This window comes from Microcaecilia unicolor, chromosome 2 (genome assembly GCF_901765095.1).
Source record: "Microcaecilia unicolor chromosome 2, aMicUni1.1, whole genome shotgun sequence".
NCBI classification, from domain to species: Eukaryota; Metazoa; Chordata; class Amphibia; order Gymnophiona; family Siphonopidae; genus Microcaecilia; species Microcaecilia unicolor.
In genome coordinates, this window is record NC_044032.1 from 614,537,063 (window position 1) to 614,559,292 (window position 22,230).

General features: G+C 43.7%; 1 long non-coding RNA gene across 1 annotated transcript; it reads left to right on the forward strand.

Annotated features, from left to right (window-relative positions):
* Nucleotides 1-6,139: 6,139 nt before the first annotated feature.
* LOC115462692 lies at nucleotides 6,140-20,479 on the forward strand. The gene is made up of 3 exons (XR_003940925.1): nucleotides 6,140-6,220; nucleotides 6,573-6,577; nucleotides 20,469-20,479. It is a non-coding gene; the product is annotated as an uncharacterized LOC115462692 (long non-coding RNA).
* Nucleotides 20,480-22,230: the final 1,751 nt, after the last annotated feature.

The window sequence follows — 22,230 nt, forward strand, 5'->3', positions numbered from 1 at the left end:
TGCCTTTAAATATTCACTCTGAAGTCTATCCAGGTCACGCCTGCCACAGATGTCAAAAATATTTCCACAGTAATTAAGTCTGCTGCATTTTACATCACTTCTGCAGGCCAGGGAGATTGCCTGTGAAAGCTGCTCTGTGACCATTTACAGTGGTGATATTGCCCAGGCTTTGCAGAGGATGGAGAAACAGGTGGTGAGGAAGCTGAAACAGGATGGACTAGCCACAGTGTGGGCTGGCCTTATCACCTGCCATATTGCAGCAATTAGCACTGCCTGAACAAGAATTACATGTGCCTTGTGCATGACCCAGGCTTTCACTGCAGCAATGAAATTAGTGAGTTACAGAGATGTAAATGTCTAGGAGAACTAGAAAAATAATAGAAAGAATTACCAGTAGTCATTATAATTCTCACCACCAACATTCTAAATTAGCTGCCTGTGTCCATGGCTCCTGGAGTTGCTGAGCTAGACTCCGTAGCCAGGCTGACGTCACTCACAGCTGATTCCCTGCCTGGGAATCAGCTGTGATTGCGCCGCTCAAACACACCTTTGGCGCATCACCCAAGCCCCCCCCCCGGCACATCAAACACCCCCTCCCCCCCAAGTGTATGGTGAGGGGGTTTGATGTGCGGGGGGGAGGGGAGGGTCGCTGGACATGGGTGGCTGGAAGGGGGCAGGGGGAGTGGAGGGTCGCTGGACATGGGTGGTTGCAGGGGGGCAGGGGGAGAGGAGGGTCACTGGACATGTGTGGCTGCAGGGGGGGCAGGGTAGAGGGAGGTGGAGAGGGGGTCCTGAGACCAGAGAGGGGGATGGGGAGGGGGGCACACACTCACTGTCTCTCACATAAACTCTCTCTGTCACACTCTCTATCACACTCTCTCTGTCACACACACACAGTCTCACACACACAGACACTCTGTCTCTCTCACACTCTCTCTGTCTCACACAGACACACACACACTCTGTCTCTCTCTCATTCTCTGACACACACACTCTCTCTCAAACATACACACTCCGAGGAGAACCTTGCTAGCGCCCATTTAATTTCTGTCAGAAATGGGCCTTTTTTATTAGTATTACTAATAAAATTCAGTTTTTCATAAAACATTGCAATGTTATGGTCATGAACGTGGTAGCCTTACTCTGAGGAAATCCCCCCCCCCCACACACACACACAAAAGAAAAACAGTTTAAACATATAGGGGCCCTTTTACTAAGCAGCGGTAAGCCCAATGCGGGCTTACCGCTCACCATTCCAGAACTACCGTTGGCCCAACATGGGCGCCGTTGGTAGCTCCACCCCCAGCATGTGGCATTTTCGACGGTAGAAGAATTATTTGAAATATATTTCCGTAAAGGGTTACCGCCAAATTAGCGCAGATTCTATATATGGCACCTAAAATATCGGTGCTGAAATCAGTGCCTACTAAGCGTATTCTATAAGTTGATATAGTTGATGTTTCAGCACCTAAAACTACACGCATCCATTTACACCAATGAAAATGTGGCATAAATACCAGTGCGTAGATTTATGTGCACTGGGCCATATTCTATAAATACGTGCATAAATTTCAGAACACCCATGAAAAGCCCATTTCCCCACCTATAACCATGCCCCTTTTTGCCCATGTGTGTGTTAGAAGTTTGGCGCTCTTCGTTACAGAATACACTTAGCAAGTTATGCGTGTAAATTCTAAATAGTGCCAATTAGTGCTCATTATTGCTTAACTAGTAAAAAAGGCCCGTTTCTGACACAAATGAAACGGGGGCTAGCAAGGTTTTCCTCGGAGTGTGTATGTTTGAGAGAGTGTATGTGTGAGTGACTGTGTGAGAGAGAGAGAGAGTGACTGTGCGAGTGTGTGTGTGTGACAGAGAGAGAGTGAGACTGGGTGCAAGTGTGTCTGTGAGAGAATATCACACAGATACAGTGTGTGTGAGAGAGAGCGAGTGTGAGAGTATGTGTGCGATACACAGACTCTTTGTGAGACTGAGAGAGTGTATCAGACCGAGAGTTTGCAGAACCCCCTCCCCCTCTTCTTCCCCCTCTCCCCCTCTTCTTCCCCCTCTCCCCTGCCCAAGTTCCAGGACCCCCCTTCCTCCCTGTCCGAGTTCCAGGACCCCCTCCCCCTTCTTCCCATCCCCCTCCCCCCTCACTCCCCCCTGATCCAGGACCCCCCTCCCCTTCCAGTTCCAGGACCCGCCCCTCCCCTTCCAGTGGTGTTCCAGGAATCCCCTCCCCCATGTCATTTCAGGACCCCCTCCCCCTCTGTCGATTCAGGATCCCCTTACCCCCCTCGTTCAGGACCCCCTCCCCCCTCTCTGGCCCTCCCCCTCGTAGAGGGTGGGACCACAGGAACAGCTGAAACAGAAGCGAAAGAAAAGGCTGTTTGAAGCGGTGTCTCTGCGTGCAGGAGGTAAAAACTTTTAAACACCCGGCTCTTACGAACGGGAGGGGCAGAGGGGGGAGGGGGAGGGTGTCCTGAAACGGCAAAGTGGGGGAAGGGGGGTCCTGAAATGACAGAAGGGGGAAGGGGGGATCCTGCGGAACAGGAGGTAAAACTTTTTTGGTCGGAGAAAATCGGAGGATTAACATCTCCTGACATCAGGAGGGGGTGGAGCGGTGAGCGGTGGCGACCTCGGGGGGGGGGGGGGCGTTGTGGCAGGGGCGGGAGATGTTGGTGCGTGTGGAGGAAGGGCTGAAGCTGCTCCTGCAACGTTTCAATGTCTCTCACTGCATTCGTGATGTCATGAAATGGTTACGATCGCAGTGAGACACATTCGAACGTTAAAGGAGCAAATTATTAAATTAGATTCCTGTTATCAGCGCTCATTAGCTTGTTAAGCTTGTTAAGTTACACGCATTGTTATAGAATCCGCTTGGATTTCAGCTCGGATCTCTAGGCACAATATACGGAATCTGGGGGAATATGTTTTCAAATTTTAAAAAACCACAATTAAGAAAAAGGAGAAGGAAAAAAGCTTCAGGAGTCTGCGTTACGCAAAATTTTCATATAGCACCCTGCAGACATAAACTCGATCATTGGCCAAAAAAACCTCTCCAATGTGAAACCCAATTTTTCATTTATTTTATAATAATAATAATACAACTACAGGTGATAAAATTGGCACACATGTCATTCTTCCCGACAGGAACCCATTTCACATTGAGGCTTCATCAGGGGTAACACATGCTCAAAACTTTAAGGCTGTTTTCCTCTTCATAGCATCAAAAGAAGAAAACAGCCCTGAATCGCTGCTGTCAGATGCCAGCCTCCGCCTATGTTCAATTTTGCGCATGGCCCCTCCACCGTGAAAACTGAGCATGTGCACGGTGGAGGGGCCTGTGGCTGGCAGCAGTGGCTCAGGGACAGTGCTGGAGGCCACCCATTTGGCAAGAAGGATGTCTTCGGCTGATGGGGCTTGGGGATCCCCGCCAGCCACACTAAGGGAAATTAAATTTTGGGCGGGCCTGAGCCCAGATTGGGTGGGACCACCCTTGGCTACACCACTGGTAAGTGCCTAGTCGCCATCTTAATCCAGGCTCCCTGTTAGAAGATTACTCTCACAGTGTGTTATCCTGCAAGCCTGTGTAGCTAAGTGGCTTTTGATCTGCATTTGAAAAACGTCTATAAAAAGTGTTTTCGGAGCTGATGATTACGTTTTGGGCCTACAAAATTTATGGTGTTCATTGATTTTACTGATTGGTTCTTATAATGATGATCCTTATTTAGTATGTGATTGTGGCCGCTTTCATTCAGGATAAGAAGCAGCAGTATTCACTCCCAATCCTCAAGGGCCACCAACATGTCAGATTTTTATGATATCCCTAATGAATATGCACGACAGAGATCTGCATACAATGGAGGTAGTGGGCATCTCTAAAACATGACCCATTGACAGCTTGGAGGACTGGGAGTGAATATAAAGGGCTTACATTATCTATCTGGTTACATCTTGATCGCCTGCATGATTTATTGTATGGCTTTGCTACCTCTGAGCATGTCATCTATTATTCTGTGCTATTGTGGCCACAAGCTACTGAGTTTATCTGCAATCTTCCAGGGGAAAAGAGGAAATAACCCTGGCCAAAAGGAAAATATTCCTCAAAATTCTCCCTGTGATCTTCTTGAAACCAATTTCCCATTTTGACTTCGAAGAAACAGTTTTATGAGCCTGATCCCCACAGGCTAACCTAATAAATCAAGAGAGCCTTCTCAGTAGGAAACTGATACTGCTTGCAAGGCAATAGCTGGGTATTTTATCACCTTAACCCAGACTTAGATGACCCACCCTGTTTCAGAATATCTCAGCCAGAAGCTGCAGCTGAGAGTACTGAACAAGTGCAAGTGGGCTAAAATGTCAGGTCAGCCAGACAAGTAATGGCACGCATACCAACGAAGGGTCAAATTAAATTTCCAGGGCAATAAACATAGCGTTCTTGAAATACCAAGCTGCATAATACAGTTCCATCACATCTAGAAATGTTAAGTAGTAGTAGTAGTATATACAAAGAATTTTGTTTCATTACTTCAAAACTACAAAAATAAATAAAAATTGCAACTTAACTGCAGTTCCATGACTAGACAGAAGACATGATTTCCAAGGTTATCATTTGTCATCTCATGGGCTACAGTTCTAGAGAAAGCTGAGAAGGGGATGGCACATAAAAGGTTAATCTACAAGACTTCAGGTAAGAAAAACTCTTTGTTGTATTAAATCATCTAGCTGCGTAACTGAGTTACCCAGGTAGAACCAGGTAGAACTTTAACCCTATGTCGAATAAGATCTCTCTATAATTGATGACATAACATAAGTTCCAGCCAATCCATCTCGCAGGAACCTACATGCAATACCATAATGTATTCTTTTACCATGTATATACGCACTTGAATGCAATATCATTTGTAATTCTGTTAACCGGACATGGCAATCGCCACTACAGCAAATGTAAGCCACATTGAGCCTGCACATTGGTGGGAAAACGTGGGATACAAATGCTACAAATAAATAAATAAACCCCTGGATGAAAATGTCCACTCACCAGAGACAATTTTATAAAGTTTTCTCTGCATCTAAACCCTATTTTATACACAGAAAAGGGCTTTTATGACATTAATCCGCAAAAAAATATTTTCCGGAGATGGGAAGGCGGTAGAACGAGAGGACATGAAATGAGATTGAAGGGGGGCAGACTCAAAAAAGATGTCAGGAAGTATTTTTTCACAGAGAGGGTGGTGGATGCTTGGAATGCCCTCCCGCGGGAGGTGGTGGAGATGAAAACGGTAACGGAATTCAAACATGCGTGGGATATGCATAAAGGAATCCTGTGCAGCAGGAATGGATCATCAGAAGCTTAGCTGAAATTGGGTGGCGGAGCAGGTGGGGGGAAGAGGGGTTGGTGGTTGGGAGGCTAGGATAGGGGAGGGCAGACTTATACGGTCTGTACCAGAGCCGGTGATGGGAGACGGGACTGGTGGTTGGGAGGCGGGAAATACTGCTGGGCAGACTTATACGGTCTGTGCCCTGAAAGACAGGTACAAATTCAAGATATGAGTTTATCTTGGGCAGACTAGATTGCCCATGCAGGTCTTTTTCTGCCGTCATCTACTATGTTACTATGTTACTATTACATGACCATATATGCATGTATAAGTATGCTTGCTGAAATTGAGTTCCTATATTCGCTGACATCTAGGCTTTCCTGGTGGCATAATTTGGGTAAAGCAGCAGTCACACTCATTCATGGTGCTAAGAATTATGACGGTGTTACCCCTCTATTGAAAATTGAACATTGGTTCCCTGTTCACCATAGAGTTTCTTTCAAAATTCTAACAGTGACACATCAGGTTTTACTTTCCGGTCTTTCTCTCTTTTTATTTAGGTCACTTCTCCCTTACATTTCCAATCGCACTCTACCCGCTGCTAATCAACATTTGCTTGTTATTCCATTGCATTTATAAATTCGTTCTCACCGTGCTAGATCAATTTGCTTTTCTGTTACTGCTCCCACTCTCTGGAAGTCCATTCCTCTTAACATATGTTCTGAGCAGTCCATTCATAACTTCAAAGCTGCTTTAAAAATGCATTATTTTGTAAAGGTATTTGGTTCTGTTCTATCTTAGAACAGCCCTTATGGGGGAGATTCTGTAAATGGCGCCTTAAAAAATTGGTGCTGAAATCAGTGCTGACTAAGCATTTTCTATAATTGGTGCTTAGGTTTGTGCTGATAATAGAATACGCTTAGGTGATATTTCAGCGCCTAAATCTACGCACATCCATTTACACCAATGAAAATATGGCGTAAATCCTAGCACGTTGATTTAGGCGCACTTGGCCATATTCTGTAACTAGGTGTGTAAATTTTGGAATACCCACATAATGCTCATTTCCCCGCCTATAACACACCCCTTTCTGCCTGCACATGTTAGTAGTTTGGCGCACATCGTTACAGAGTATGCTTAGCGAGTTGTGTGCTTAAATTCTAATCAATGCCAATTAGTGCTCATTATTATTATTATTATCATTTGTATAGCGCTACCAGACGCACGCAGTGCTGAACATCTGACACAAAGAGACAGTCCCTGCTCAAAAGAGCTTACAATCTAAATAATACAGACAGACAAGACGGATACGGGTGATGAAAAGTAATGGGTAATGAAGTAATAGGTGATAAAGAGTAATGGGTGAGATGGAAGGAAGGGACAAGGGGAGGGCAATTGAGTAGTAGCTAGGAGCTAAAAGCAGCAGTGAAAAGGTGGGTTTTCAGCATAGATTTGAAAACAGAGATGGAGCTAGACGTATAGGTTCAGGAAGTCTATTCCAGGCATAAGGTGCCGCGAGAGAAAAGGAACAAAGCCTGGAGTTAGCAGTGGAGGAGAAGGGGGACGACAAGAGAGATTTGTCCAGTGAGCGGAGTTCACGGGGAGGAATGTAGAGAGAGATGAGAGTGGAGAGGTAATGGGGGGCTGCAGAGTGGATGCGCTTAAAGGTCAGTAAGAGAAGTTTAAACTGTATGTAGAAGCGGTGTTAAGCTTGTTAAATTGCATGCAATGTTATACAATTGGCGCGGATCTCTAGGCGCGCTATATAGAATCCGAGGGTATATGCAGTTCTAGTCGGCAATTCACTTTTTTGTGTTTGTGTGTCTCTTTTTAGTCAATTCTTCCCCTTCTTATATTTCTATGTAGGGTTTAAATGCTCCTCTCTTTCCCTTTCCTTATATTTTATTTTATTTATTACATTTGTACCCCGCTCTTTCCCACATACAGCAGGTCCAGTGCAGCTTACATAGTAAAAGAAAGCATCTTACATGGTAAAGAATACAGTAAAACAAGGAAATGTAGGAACAGTATTATAAATTGTGATGATCATAACTACTTACATTATGAAAGGCATTACAAAGGACTGTGAAAAGAACGTAATGAACTAGAATAGGGAAGGTAGACAAGGATATGATAGGTGAAAGGGAAGGAGAATGGGAGGGAAATGGTAAAGGATGGAGTGAAGAAGATGAGGGATTGAGTATAACATTGGGGTCAGAGTAAGCGTCAACGTCTTAGCAGGAGTATCGTAGGTGATGTGGTGGAATTAAGCTGGTCCATTAGTGTAAACTTGCTTGAAAAAATGGGATTTTAATATTTTCCTGAAAGGTAAATAGTTATTAATAGTTATATTATCAACATTTGAAACCTAGTCTCCCTTGTGTTATTCTTTTTTACTTATTCTTTTTCACTTCCCTTACTTGATATATGTAAAAAGCTTAGATACATGATGACTTTGTGGTATAGTAAATAAATTAAACTAAGAACTATTTGTATGGGCATATGTATAGAATGGAGAGTAATAAGCCAAGCCTTTCCCATGGGTAACACTAAATGGACTTTTTGATTATTGCCATCCAGTGCATTGGTTAAAAGATGGATGTTGTTCCACAGCATAAGTACTTTTACCCAAAAGGTATAGGATGTACATTGTTCTAATTCACTAGCAGATGCTCCCTCTCTAACTGATCAAGGACTGCTGGGATTAATTTTCTCCAAATCTCCTAGATACTTTGAACACTACATTAAGGGAAGGACTATTTCCAGAACTTTGGAAACTCTCCACTGTCAGCCCCTTTTTGAAGAAACCAAATTTGCCCATGAAAGGTCCATCAAGTTATAGACCAGTATAACATCTTTGAGTCTTATCAAAGATTTTAGAGAAAGTGGTAGCTCATTAAGTTGTTGATTATTGGGAAACAACACATGCCTTCCACCCCTCTCAATCAGGTGTTCGTAAGAGGTATAGAACTAAGACCTTATCAGTTCAAATGCTAGATAAAATAATTGCCAATCGAGACAACCTAAATAATGCCCTATTAATCCAACTGGATCTAACAGCTGCATTTGATGTCATAGGCCACTGTTTACTCTTATTTAGGCTGGAGGAAACACGTATAACAGGTTTTCCTCTTTCCACCTCGTTCATATCCCCTCAACCACCCCTTGGGAAGCAAAGTCCCTCCCCTCCCTCACCAGAATGAGCCTTTCCACCCCCACCCATATGGAATCTTTCTATCCAAAGTTCAAAACACTACTCAAAACTTATCTGTTCGTTGAACTCTTTGGCTCTTCTAATCCTTGATCTCTTCTCCCCTCCCTCTTGTCTCCTGCACGATTACCTTATTTTTTTTTTTAATTGTTAACCACATAGTTGCCTTTATGGACTCCTTGTGCTATATCAAGCACTGAAAATAAATAAATAAATAAACCCTGAAGTTTAGGTAGGCCACTTTACCAGGCCTACCTCTAGTGGAGTCATTGGGAGCAGGAGCGAGAGGTCACGGCAACCACCTCACACAAGCAGCCACAAGGGACAAGATCCCCTTATTTTTAGGCGTAATTTATAGAATTCACCCCTTAGTGCGTGCATCATCCCAGTGCCTAACTTTAGCCAGTCTAATGAGAATTACCCCTGAGTGTAGTGTACAACTATGTTTGGAAAATAGTTGTCATCAATGAACCTTTGGCTTAAAAGTACATATTCTTTTCTCGCTAAATATAAAATATTGTACATGTTTCTTCCTGTCTTTCTCTCCTTCCCTCTCTCTCACCTTCATCTCCACTCTGTCCTGTATTCAGCATCGTCCACATGGTGTTGTGCTGTAATGGTTACTGCGGGTTTTATGCAACACTGAAAGGGATTGAGTGCAGGTGTTAACTCGCACACAACACATGGATGGTAATGAGGCCACTAAGTATTCCGCTGTGATGAAACATTTGATGCACACAAAATGCAAGAAATTCATCGCCAGGTCCTGGGCAGCATTGAAGGGTTGGTTGAGAGGATTTCATGCCCTGTTTGCAGTTTAAAATGCCCTGGGGGGGATTCCCAAACCAATATCTAGACACAATTTCAGCAAAAAAATCAGTGTATCCAACAAACTTAAGGCCCCGTTTACTAAGGTTCATTAGTGTTTTTAGCGTGCCTACACTTAGCATGCGCGCTAACCATGTAAGTGCTTATAGGGGTATTGTAGGCACGTACATGGTTAACGCACGTACATTAGTGATTATATTTAGAATAATTTGAGTATTATACTGAACATAGTTTATAAATAAGAGATACACGAACAAAGTGAAAATTTCAATTTATATGTTTTTTTCCCCCCAGCCAACTTTAGAACACAGACGGGAGGTAACAGCAATAAGGTGCATGTGTACGAACAAAAAAGAAAGTTCCAGCACACGTCTGTGGCTGTTGTCCTGCATGTAAATATTAGAATTTACGTGCACCACTTTACAAAATACGCTTAGAAAATTCCATGCATAAATTCTAAGTAGTGTCAATTAGTGCCGATAACTGTTCATTAGTGACCAATTAATGGAACTGATTGGCTCGCTCAGTGTGGCCACACTGCCAAAATAAACATGCAACTTTAGTCACCATATCTAGAATCCAGGAGTAAATATCTCTTCTGGGTTTTGCTAGTAACAAAACAAAAACTGTGCAGGTACGATCACTGCAGCACTTCCTAGTGCTACAGGTTGGTTTCAAGCTGGAGACTTTAGCAGTAGAATCCTCAACTGTCTGGATGCACATGTGTCACTGAGCTGAAGGATCAGCTTTCTTTCATAAGCCAGTAGAAAATTATTGTGTGACTTAGCTTGTTTGCTCATATTCTTCCCTATCAGGGAATAGTACAAAAAAACGGAAGAAACCAGTCTTCGCAAAAAACACCAAAAAAGCAAAACAGCGAAGATGACTAACAAAAACAAAAATGATCAAAAATTAAAAACAAGAAAAAATCAAATTTGTATTTAAAAATACAAATGCATAAAAAAAATAATAATAAAAAAAATATGAAAAAGACGAAGACAGATATTTCAAGCATTTGAAATAGATTTCCAAGTTCATTGGGTATGAAAGTTAGATGAGGGATTTACTCTAATTCCAATATGGAGGCCAGCTGTATTCCAGACTGGTACAGATGGTCAGTACTTTTGAGATTCCCCTAAACTTATTTTTCCTTTATTTGTAGATACAAATAGCATTGATAGAGCTGGCAAAGAAGAAATATTATCATCTTGCACAGCATTACAGTCAAAAAATAGCTCAGCTGTGGCATCGTCACCAACCAGGTTCATATATCAGCTGCTGCTATAGCTGCTATGAGGGTTGTCAGGGAGTAACCAACTTCAGGAATCTCCCAAGCAAGAGTCACAAATTAGTGGATCCCAGCTCTTCACTTCAGAAATACTTTGGAGCTTAGAGGATCAAATGAAACTCAACTTAGCAAACATAAATTCCATTCAGGGGTGGAGTGAGAAGCACGGCATCTGCACTGTACCATGAGATGCCTCTCCTTAAAGGGTATGAAATCTTTCCATCCACATAGCAAACGACATGTTAAAAAAATTGTCAGTCAACATGAATGCTTTTAGGTTCTGATTTTTTTTTTTAATTACTGAAGTGTATACGTAACTCTATTGATATGGATGGGCTGGAGTGTTAATTTTAAGGGGCTTCAACGTTAGCTTCAGAACTTTTAGTACAGGTACAGTGCTGGGCAGACTTTTACGGTCTGTGCCCTGAGAAAGGCAGGGACAAATCAAACTTGGGTATACATATAAAGTATCACACACCATGTAAAATGAGTTTATCTTGTTGGGCACAAATCGGGAGATGGCCGGCGATTTTTTAAAAGCAGCAAAATCGGTATAATCGAAAGTGGCATTTTTGACTGCATCGCCGCTTTCCCGTCGCTTCGCCGGCAAAAGTTCAAGGGGGCATATCGGTAGATAAGCGAAGGTGGGACATGGGCGGGCATGGGCGTGGCTACCAGATGGCCGGCTTTCGCCGATAATGGAAAAAAAAAAAAGCGGCGTTAAGCAGTATTTCGCCGGCTTTACTTGGTCCTTTTATTTTCACGACCAAGCCTCAAAAAGGTGCCCCAACTGACCAGATGACCACTGGAGGGAATGGGGGATGACCTCCCCATACTCCCCCAGTGGTCACCAATCCCCTTCCAAACTAAAAAAATAAAACTAAAAACCTTTTTTGCCAGCCTCAAATGCCGTACCCACCTCCATGACAGCAGAATGTGTTGTATCCTCGGACAGCCTTTCCCTGGTTGCGATGTGGCTCTTGGGTGAGGGTGACACCTTTTCTGCTAGGTGCCCTGCAGAGTCACATTAGCAATGCATTGTGGTGGGTGTAGGGTAATGGGCTCTACTCCCATGGTGCTTTTCCCCCCTGCTAACTGGGTCAGAGTGTGCCCTGTTTTGTTTCCTGTTGTAGTCCATGCAGTAGTGGCCGTTTTTGTAAGCCAGTTTTAGTTCCCTTTCCTGTGTTACCCACGTTAGAGAACGTAGTTCTTACCTTGCATGGTGCTGAAAAAGGGCATTGTACACCATTGTGCCAGCTCTGACCTACTGCTAATCTTAGTACCAGGGGACTCTTTGCCAGTGGGGCATAACCTCTGATCTGCAGTTAACTGTGAGTAAACGTGCCTATTTCAAGAAAGGACTTTTTCAGAGAGATTAGTCTTCAGGTGTGAACTGGTATGCCAAAGTTATACAGCAGCAATAAGTCCTAGAGGCTGTATGCAGGTCCCTGGAACAATTTTAGTGGGTGCAGTACATTTGTGGGTAGTGGGTTTGGGGGGGGTTGGGGGGCTCAGCTCCCAAAGTAAGGGAGCTATGCACGTGGGAGCTTTTCTGAAGTCCAGCACAGTGGCTGGTTGGTATCCTGGCATGTCAGGGGGGCCAGTGCACTAAAAATGCTGGCTCCTCCCACGGCCAAATGCCTTGAATTTGGCCAGGGTTTGAGATGGCCGACATAACTTTCCATTATCGCTGAAAAACAAACCCGGCCATCTCAAACCCGGCGAACCCCATGGCATTTGGCCAGGCTAAACCGTATTATCGAAAAAAAGAGATGGCCGGCCATCTTTTTCGATAATAGGTTCCGACCAGCTGTAGCGCCGCCGCCAACATAGATCGCCGGCGATCTATTTGGCCGGCGACGTTCGATTATGCCCCTCTATGTTCCTATGTTATTGTGCCCAGTGAGCATCAATGTGGGTTACTTTAATTATTTTGTGAAGTCAGGGCCAGAACTAGCAAGTTGGGAGGCTGAAAGGCATTGCAATCCACTTACTCTGTGATCTTCTCTCATCCAATATGTAATACCCAACACTTACGATCTTTAGTGGATATTCTGCTGAACACTCTTCCTTCAATTTATATAAGACAAGGTACTGATATATCGTCAAAAGGTAATCGCTTGAAAACCAATGATAGTCAGAAGTTCACATCCATATGTTGCACAGCAAGCACTTTTTGGATAAAAAAAATATAAGTAATAAGTAATAAAAATTGAAAATATGAAATTTGGTAGGAAGGGGGATCAGTCAATGATTACAAAAGGACATCACTGGGCAGATACCCCAAAAAACAGGGGATAAAAAGCTGTGTGAAAGCCCGTAAGAAGTATATGAGACTTGTTTTCTCTCCCTTAGACTAAATGTGAGGTAACATACGGATGTGAACTTCTGACTATCATTGGTTTCCAAGTGAACACTCTTTCTTGGCAGAGGTCCTTTGCAAAAATCTTTTAAAGATAATGTGGCTCAATGAACCTTCTAGTACAAAGTCCTTTTTATACTAGATTTTTCCCAGATGGAACTCTATTATTGCAGATCCCGGTCTTTAAAGCTATTTATGGGTTCCTCCAGACAGAATTCCTTATTGTTCCTCTGAACCTGCTCCTGTGAAGGTAATGCTGGTGGTCTGGTCCCCATTCCATTTCCACCTGGATTCAGTGTAGCAGCTTTAAAATGGCTCTGTTGCTGTTTCAAATACAAACGGATGTGGGATCATCAAGATCATTGAGAATGATAACCAAAAGTCATGACACATTAAACTCCAGAAATATATCCACAGTGGGTATTCAGTTAAAGGAAAGAAAAGTCTCAAAGAGCTCCAAATCAACAGATCTATAGAGCTTGAAATGATCACAAAGATCTACTCTTCATCGTCGGCTTAAAAACCTTCCAAGTCCATTTTTTCCAAGTTTTATAACTTTTTTGGACTGGTTAAATATATCTTCTGTTTGCTGTTTTGAAATTTTTCTACAGATGGGAGGGCAGGGCAGAGGAGAATCGCTGGACATGGAGGGGATGGGAGGTGAGGGGAGAATTGCAGGACACGAAAGGGAGACAAGGGCAGAGGACAATCGCTGGACATGGAGGAGAGGCCAGGGTACAGGAGAATTGCTGGACATGGAGGAGAGGCCAGGGAAGAGGAGGATTGCTGGACATGGAAGAGATGGGAGGAGAGGAGAGAATCACGAGACACGGAGAGGGCAGGGTAGAGGAAAATTGCGGGACATGAAGGGGAGGCCAGAATCATGGGACACGGAGTGGAGAGAAGGGCAGAGGAGAATCGCTGGACATGGAGGGGAGGCCAGAATCCTGAGATACAGAGGGGAGGGCAGGGCAGAGGAGAATCGCTGGACATGGAGGGGACGCCAGAATCATGGGACACCAAGGGAAGGGCCATGCAGAGGAGAATCGCTGGACATAGGGAAGGCCAGAATCACGGGGCACCGAGGGGAGGCAGAGCAGAAGAGAATCGCTGGACATGGAGGGGAGGCCAGAATCGCAGGGCACGGAGGGGAGGGCAGTGCAGAGGAGAATCGCTGGATATGGAGGGGAGGCCAGAATCGCAGGACACAGAGGGGACGGCAGAGGAGAATCGCTGCACACGGAGGGCAGGTCAGAATCACGGGACACGGAGGGGGTGTGAGGGAAGGAAAGAATTGCTGGACATGGAGGGGAGGGCAGGGGAGAGAGGAAAAATCGCTTAGACGAGAGCCTTCCTAGGGCCCGTTTCATTTTTGACGAAACGGGCTTGGTTCCACTAGTTCTTTTATAATCTATAAAAGATTATAAACCAATCTTTAGCCAAGAGCTGACATCCCAACTCTGTCTCCCAAGTTTTAACAGAAATCAGTACAGCTTTGATATCAGGTATTCTTCCAGGGGGAAAGGAAGAAATGTTATTTGTGCACAGTTTGTAAAAGCTGCTCCTATGCTTTTTTCTCCTGCTATTATGTATTTAAATCCCTCAGGGTCTGTTCTGTTCTAAATGAAGTAAACTAAATTAATCTCTGTTGGATCATGCTGACACAGATAAAGTACAAACTCATTATTAACAACTAAAGGGTGGACTCAACAAAGAATTATTTTTATATGGGCATTATGAAATGTAAACTCCTTTCATTCTCAAAAGCGTGACCATTTACCCAACACTTTTTGAGGACTTGCCTGGACTAGGTGAATTTCATTGCCCCTTCTGTCAATCTTGTGCTTACTAGACAAGTAAGGAACCCCTAAGATTCTGCCTAACTTGGATGACAGAGAAAAGGGTATGGAGACTAGCTAATAAAGGGGGTTGTTTACTAAAGCTTAGCTCGAGTTATCTGCAGCAGGGCCCATAGGAATAAAATGGGCCCTGCTGCAGATAACTTGAGCTAAGCTTTAGTAAACATGAGGGAAAGTTTGCTTGCTTTTTCAATTTTAAAATTCTAACTGTGTTTATCAATATCCTAAAATTCCTCTTTTAAAACCTAATCTTTAAGCTGTGGCAGAAACTACCATATTTCTATTCTCTGTAATCATTATCCTCTCATTCGTTTCCCTGGCTTCTCCCACATGGTTTCACTATCCCCTCCACCCCTCTAGCCCAGAAGCTGCTCTCTCTTTCTCATAAGAACATAAGAGTAGCCATACTGGGTAAGACCAATGGTCCATCTAGACCAGTATCCTGTTTTCAAAACAGTGGCCAAGCCAGGTCACAAGTAACTGGCAGAAACCCAAATCGTGGCAACACTCCATAATACAAATCCCAGGGCAAGCAGTTGCTTCCAATGTCTGTCTGAATAGCAGACTATGGACTTTTCCTCCAGGAACTTGTCCAAACCTTTTTTAAACCCAAATACACTAACTGCTGTTACCACATCCTCCGGCAAAGAGTTCCAGAGCTTAATGAACTATTCATTAAGTGAAAAATATTTCCTCCTATTTGTTTTAAAAGTATTTCCATGTAACTTCCTCGAGGGTTCCCTAGTCTTTGTACTTTTGGAATGAGTAAAAAAATCGATTTACTTCTAGTCGTCCTACACCACTCAGGATTTTATAGACGTCAATCATATCTGCCCAGTGATGTCCTTTAAAAAAAGGAGACTATGATAAAATGAGAAGAACGGTGAAAAAAAAACTTAGAGGAGCAGCTGCGAGAGTCAAACATTTACATCAGGCGTAGATGCTGTTCAAAAACACCATCCTGGAAGCCCAGGTCAAATATATTCCACGTATTAAAAAAGGAGGATGGAAGACCAAATGACAGCCAGCATGGTTAAAAAGTGAGGTGAAGGAAGCTATTAGATCTAAAAGAAAATCTTTCAGAAAATGGAAGAAGGAACAGACTGAAAATAATAAGAAACGGCATAAGGAATGTCAAGTCAAATGCAAAGCGCTGATAAGGAAGGCCAAGAGGGACTTTGAAAAAAAGATTGCATTGGAGGCAAAAATACATAGTAAAAAATTTTTTTGGTCTTGTAAAGCTTCCAAGGCTGCGGGGATGTGATTCTACCAAGTGGATTGGTGCTGGGGTCCAGTCTTATATAGTCTCGTCTCTCTCTACCAGCAGCACCCCCCCCCCCCCCCAACCGAGCCGCTACTCCTTATAAGCCACCGGGTAAAGAAAATACTAGACTCCCCCCAGCTAAGGAAAATTTATTGTATACTCAGCAATCCATAAGGTAGTAGAAATGTCTTGTAATCCATAAAGTAAAGAAGTTATATTATCCACAGTAGTCCATGAAGTAAACAAGATATATTATCCACAAGGTAAAGAAAATATACTGTAATCCTCCTGGCTGGGCTTGATGGACCTTTGGTCTTTCCCAGTATGGCGATACTTATGTACTTATTACATCAGATGGGTTTTTGTTTGTTTGACAACTCTACAGGATGTGGAGACCACTAGTCTTGACACTTTTTATTTTGTGTGCCAAGGGCCTATTTTCAAATATGACACTTAGCAAAACAACACAAAACCCTGCAAATACACATTCAAAACTTATATAGCAAACTTACCAAACCACAACAGCCTTAGCCCACCTAAGAAAATACAGTGCTATAAATAATATACTGGACCCTAGCGCTCCAATATAGTGGAGGAGTGGCCTAGTGGTTAGAGTGGTTGTCTTTGGTCCTGGGGAACTGAGGATCTGAGTTCAATTCCCACTTCAGGCACAGGCAGCTCCTTGTGACTCTGGGCAAGTCACTTAACCCTCCTTTGCCCCATGTAAGCCGCATTGAGCCTGCCATGAGTGGGAAAACGCGGGGTACAAATGTAACAAAAATAAAATAGATACTATTGGGGATTCTACATGGAATGTTGCTACTTTTGGAGATTCTACATGGAATGTTGCTATTCCACTAGCAACATTCCATGTGGAAGGCTGTGCAGGCTTCTGTTTCTGTGAGTCTGACGTCCTGCACGTACGTGCAGGACGTCAGACTCACAGAAGCAGAAGCCTGCGCGGCCACATTGGTGATCTGCAAGGGCTGGTGGTGGACTTTGGTTCTGGGGAACTGAGGAACTGAGTTCGATTCCCACTTCAGGCACAGGCAGCTCCTTGTGACTCTGGGCAAGTCACTTAACCCTCCATTGCCCCATGTAAGCTGCATCGAGCCTGCCATGAGCGGGAAAGCACCGGGTACAAATGTAACAAAAAAAAAATATATATATATACCTACTACTGGTAAACTAGAACAAAATCTACTGTTACAGACTCCTAAATAGACACTAAATGCCAGCAGAATCCTTCACTTCAGTCACACATGCAGAACATGGACAGACCCTCAACTAATATATAATAGGGAACCTCAAAATACATGCAGACAGAAACTGAAATGGAGACCCCTCTGCCCATGAAATTCAGACTCTATAAACAGGGCAATATTGGTAAAAGAAAAAAAATGCATTTTCTCCTGTACTCTCAAAATACAAATATAGAAAGAGGACACTTCACAATCCATAAAGAGCATTAAAATAATATTTTTCATTTAAGACATAAAACATAAGCATCGCCACACTGGGCCAGACCAAAAGGTCCATCTAGCCCAGCACCCTGTCTCCAACAGTGGCCAAACCAGGTCACAATCACCCGACAAGATCCACGGAGCAAAGCATTTTGTACTGCTTGTCCCAGGAATAGTGGATTTTTCCCTACGTCCATTTAATAACATTCTATGGACTTTTCCTTCAGGAAGCCGTCCAAACCTTTCTTAAACTCTGCTAAGCTAACCGCCTTAACCACATTCTCCGACAACGAATTCCAGAGTCAAATTACGCGCTGAGTAAAGAAAACTTTTCTCTTATTTGTTTTAAACTTACCGAACTCCAGCTTCATTGCATGCCCCCTTGTCCTAGTATTTTTGGAAAGCGTAAACAGACGCTCCATATCTATCTTTTCCATCCCTCAGCCGCCTTTTCTCCAAGCGGAAGAGCCCCAGCCACTTTAGCCTTTCCACCCTAACCACTAGGCCACTCCTCAGTGGAGGAGTGGCCTAGTGGTTAGGGTGGTGGACTTTGGTCCTGAGGAACTGAGTTCAATTCCCACTTCAGACACAGGCAGCTCCTTTTGACTCTGGACAAGTCACTTAACCCTCCATTGCCCCATGTAAGCCACATTGAGCCTGCCATGAGTGGGAAAGCGCGGGGTACAAACATAACAAACAACAAAGTCATCCCATTCCCTTAATCATCTTTGTTTTCCATGTGGATTTTTTTAGGTGCCATATATAGAACCCCCCCCCCCTCCCCTAGCGGTTGATATTCAAAGCAATTTAACTGGTCAGGAGAGGCTCCTGCCCAGTTAAATGGCTTATTCAGGGCTATCCACCAATAGTCAGTGGCACTTAATTGGATAGGGCCATTGACTAATCCCTCTAAATGCCTAAGCCAAGGTAATTATGTTGTGGGAGGTCTGGGGCAGAGTCGGCACTGAACTGCATAAGGTAACAGGACAAATCAGACCACATAAAACACAGTCCTACCTTTGTCCGGTTTCATCTATCCAGTTAAGGAGTGAATATTGACCTTAACCAGATAACAGCCATCCATGTATCTGGATATTCAATGCTGGAGCCCAGACATGCATTGAATATTGGGGTACAAACCTGGTGGCAACTAAAAAAACCCTAGAGGGTCATTTTACTAAGGTGCACTAAAAAATGGCCTGCGGTAGTGTAGACGTGTGTTTTGGCCTTGTGCACAATTATTTTTTAGCGTATCTACATATAATGCCTTTTTTTGCCAAAAATGGACGTGCAGTAAAATGAAAATTGCCACGCGTCCGTTTTGGGTCTGAGACCTTACCGCTAGCCATTGACGGTAATGGTCTATGCGCATCAAATTCCACTTGACGCGCATAGTTGGCATGCATCAGAAAATAAAAAATATTTTTCAGACGTGTGTAGCGGATGCATACCAAAATTGAAATTACTGCAAGGGCCATGCGGTAACCAGGCGGTAACTCCAATTTGGCAAGCGTTGGGTGCACGTAGGCACCTAGGCAGCTTAGTAAAAGGGTCCCTAGATTTATTGAACAAAGGCCTACAGATATGTGCTTCCATAAGAGCATGGTGGTATGGAGCAGGATCTCATTTAAGACAATGACATAAAACAGCAGAAAAAGGAAAAAAGTTACAAAACAAATTTTAAAAAGAGGAAAAACAACTAGTAACTTGATGTTTGAAAGAATGTAGTACAAAACATTGCAGATTGCCCCCACACTAATATCATCTTTTGAATATGTCTTGGTAGACTGACCTTCTATTCCAAAATTATCTCTATATAATAAAAGGCACCTCCAACGTTCCATGAAGCCTCAAGCCGGAAATTGAGGCGCCAGAGATATCCGGTTTGGCCTGTCTGGCCTGCCCTCGCATCATAACGTTGAGGGCGGCGCTATGACAATCGGCCAAACGCCATCTCCCTGACCCTCGGCGGACATTTCCCACCTCTGGAGGACTAACATTGCCCGCACAACGTCGGAGAGAGGCAGGCGGGGACGCAAGCATCGGCGACACGCGATCTCACTCCCCTTGCCCCTCGGCAGCCAATTCCCAACTTCGCAGGACTCCCATCGCCCCGCACAAACTCGGAGACACGGAGGGAGCGACGCAGGCAGGCAGCCTGAACGTCGGACACACGCAGGGAGCCAGCCTGCCTGCCTGCCTGAACGTGCCAGGAAGGGAGACAGCTTCAGTTGGAGGGAGCACCACTACCCTGAAAGGCACTGGAAGGGGGGGCACTCAAACCTGAACCTGCGAGGAGGGAAGGGGGAAGGGGGAGGGCAGGAAGGGGGGAGGGGGAAAAACGCCAGCAGACGGAGGGACCGCCATCCTGAAAGCCCAAGGGAGGCGGGGCCAACACCCTGAAGCTGGGATTCCCTCTCACACACACACTCACATTCTCGCACAAACACTCCACACACACTCTCACTCTGTCACACACACACTTACTCACTCTCTCTCACACACTCACTCTCACACACACACTACGATACAGAAAAATGCCGCCACAGGGCCCACGATCCTGCAGGTCGGGGGGGGGCCCACGACCCTGAGACTGGGGGGGGGAGGGGGACGAGAAGGATATGGGAAAAGGAAACACAGGGGGGGAGCGGGAAGGATGCCAACACACGCAGGGGGGACCCCTGCGGCACACTCTCTGTCTCGAACACACACTCTCACACAGACAATCTCACTCTCACACACACACACACTCGCAAATTCACTCTGTCTCTCACACACTCACTGTCAAACATACACACTTCCATGAAAACCTTGCTAGCGCCCGTTTCATTGCTCTCAGAAATGGGCCTTTTTTACTAGTTAAGCAATAAAGCACAATAAAAAATCAGGATGGTGAATGTAAGCATTTATGGCAAAAAAGAAGCCTGTGGAGAGTTTAATAAATGAATAAATGATTTATATTTAAAACGGTAGGGCAACACCAGCCACCCACAATGTAGAGTTATCATTTTCTCTATGTTAAATTATGCTCAGAATCTATTTAATGCACATCATTATATTTCAGCATAACTGACCTTAAAGTCAATGAGTGCGCTGTGCTGTTTTACAGTACGATACACTCAAAGAATGCAAAGTAACTTTCATTTAAAAGGAAAATCTCACAAATTTCACATCTAAAATTAGTTAGCAGAGTACCAATAAATTATTTCAAGATATAGATAAAAGTTCATTCCTTCAAATAACAAAAAGCAGTGAAGTAAATATCTGTACCCTCAATTTAGGATCCATTAGTATTTTGATAAACTGGTCAGGTTTTGTTTTTGTTTTTTTGGAGGGGTGAGGAGGGAGGGTTGGAAAATAAATATAATTTAAAGAGCAATCACATGTAGATAGTGTAAACCTTTGTCCACCATTCTCACTATATGCACAGGAAGAAGAATACTGATACTTGTTATCACAATAGCGAAATCGGGAAATCATGTCCTTATTTCAAAATGGCCTAATTGTTAGTGATCCCTTGGTGGGGCAAGTCTACCAAAAGGGATGCCAAAACAGTGGGTGATTTTATACCAGCGTGTGTGAGTAAACAAAATATACATGCCTTTTTCTGGGAGGACTTTGCAGGGTTTCGAAATATACAAACTTGTAGGCTCCACTTTGAAAATTAGACCAGAAAAATTAGATAAACCACTGTTCTGCCTCCATTTGCATGGAGGCAGGGAATTGTGTTGTGCCCTTGGGCTAAAAATCCCTGTGGTCCCGTAGTTTCCTGTGATAGGCTCTTTTAGAACACATGTCCAGCTCCCTGTGTCTTCTGGAACTCTTTCTATTGGCTTGCTTTGTTCTCTGTGCATGCTGGGCTGGTTGCCCCCCCCCCCCTTTCTTTCTCCATCGGGTCTTTAGAGTTAGTTTGCTGCATATCTCCTCTGTGAACTGAAACTGTCTATGCTGTATTTTGCTGTATGACCCCCTTCAAGCTACTGTGACGCTATCAAGATTTTATCAGTATAAAAGTATAAACAGAATCATTACTCAGCATGTTGTTGAATCACTCCCAGCTTCTCTCTTGCATGGAGAGACAGCTGGTAGAGAACAGACTCTCAGTTTGCAAGGCAAAAACTCTTGTCCAGCACATCTGAACTGCAAGCTATTTTTTCCTTGTTTGATTATTGCATTAAAGAAGATTTTGATTCAAGAGTTCTAAGTCTTCTCATAGTGATGTTCTATACTCTGGTTTAAACTGCATACCAATCACCCCAGCGAAAGGCCAGAACAGTGAAATCTTGTGGGTCTCAGTGAAAATTTTGGGATTCTTCAAGTGGACTTAAGTTTAATAAATTCTCAGTGCATTTACTCAAAGCATCAGATGTATGGTAACAGAGGAATGCTATCATTAGTTTACATAGTGTATGCTGTAAGAGCAATTTTTAACAAAAATTCACAAACAAGAAAGTTGTATCTCTTATCTGCTGCTCCAGACATTTGGGAGCCCATTTCCTGTGCACAAAACTCAAAAATGCATATATAATTAACTAAAACAAGTACTGTTTAGGAGCAGAGGAAGGAAATAATGCACATCCCCATCTTGCTCTAGCAAAAAAAAAAAAAACCAACAACAACAATTCTGGCACAGA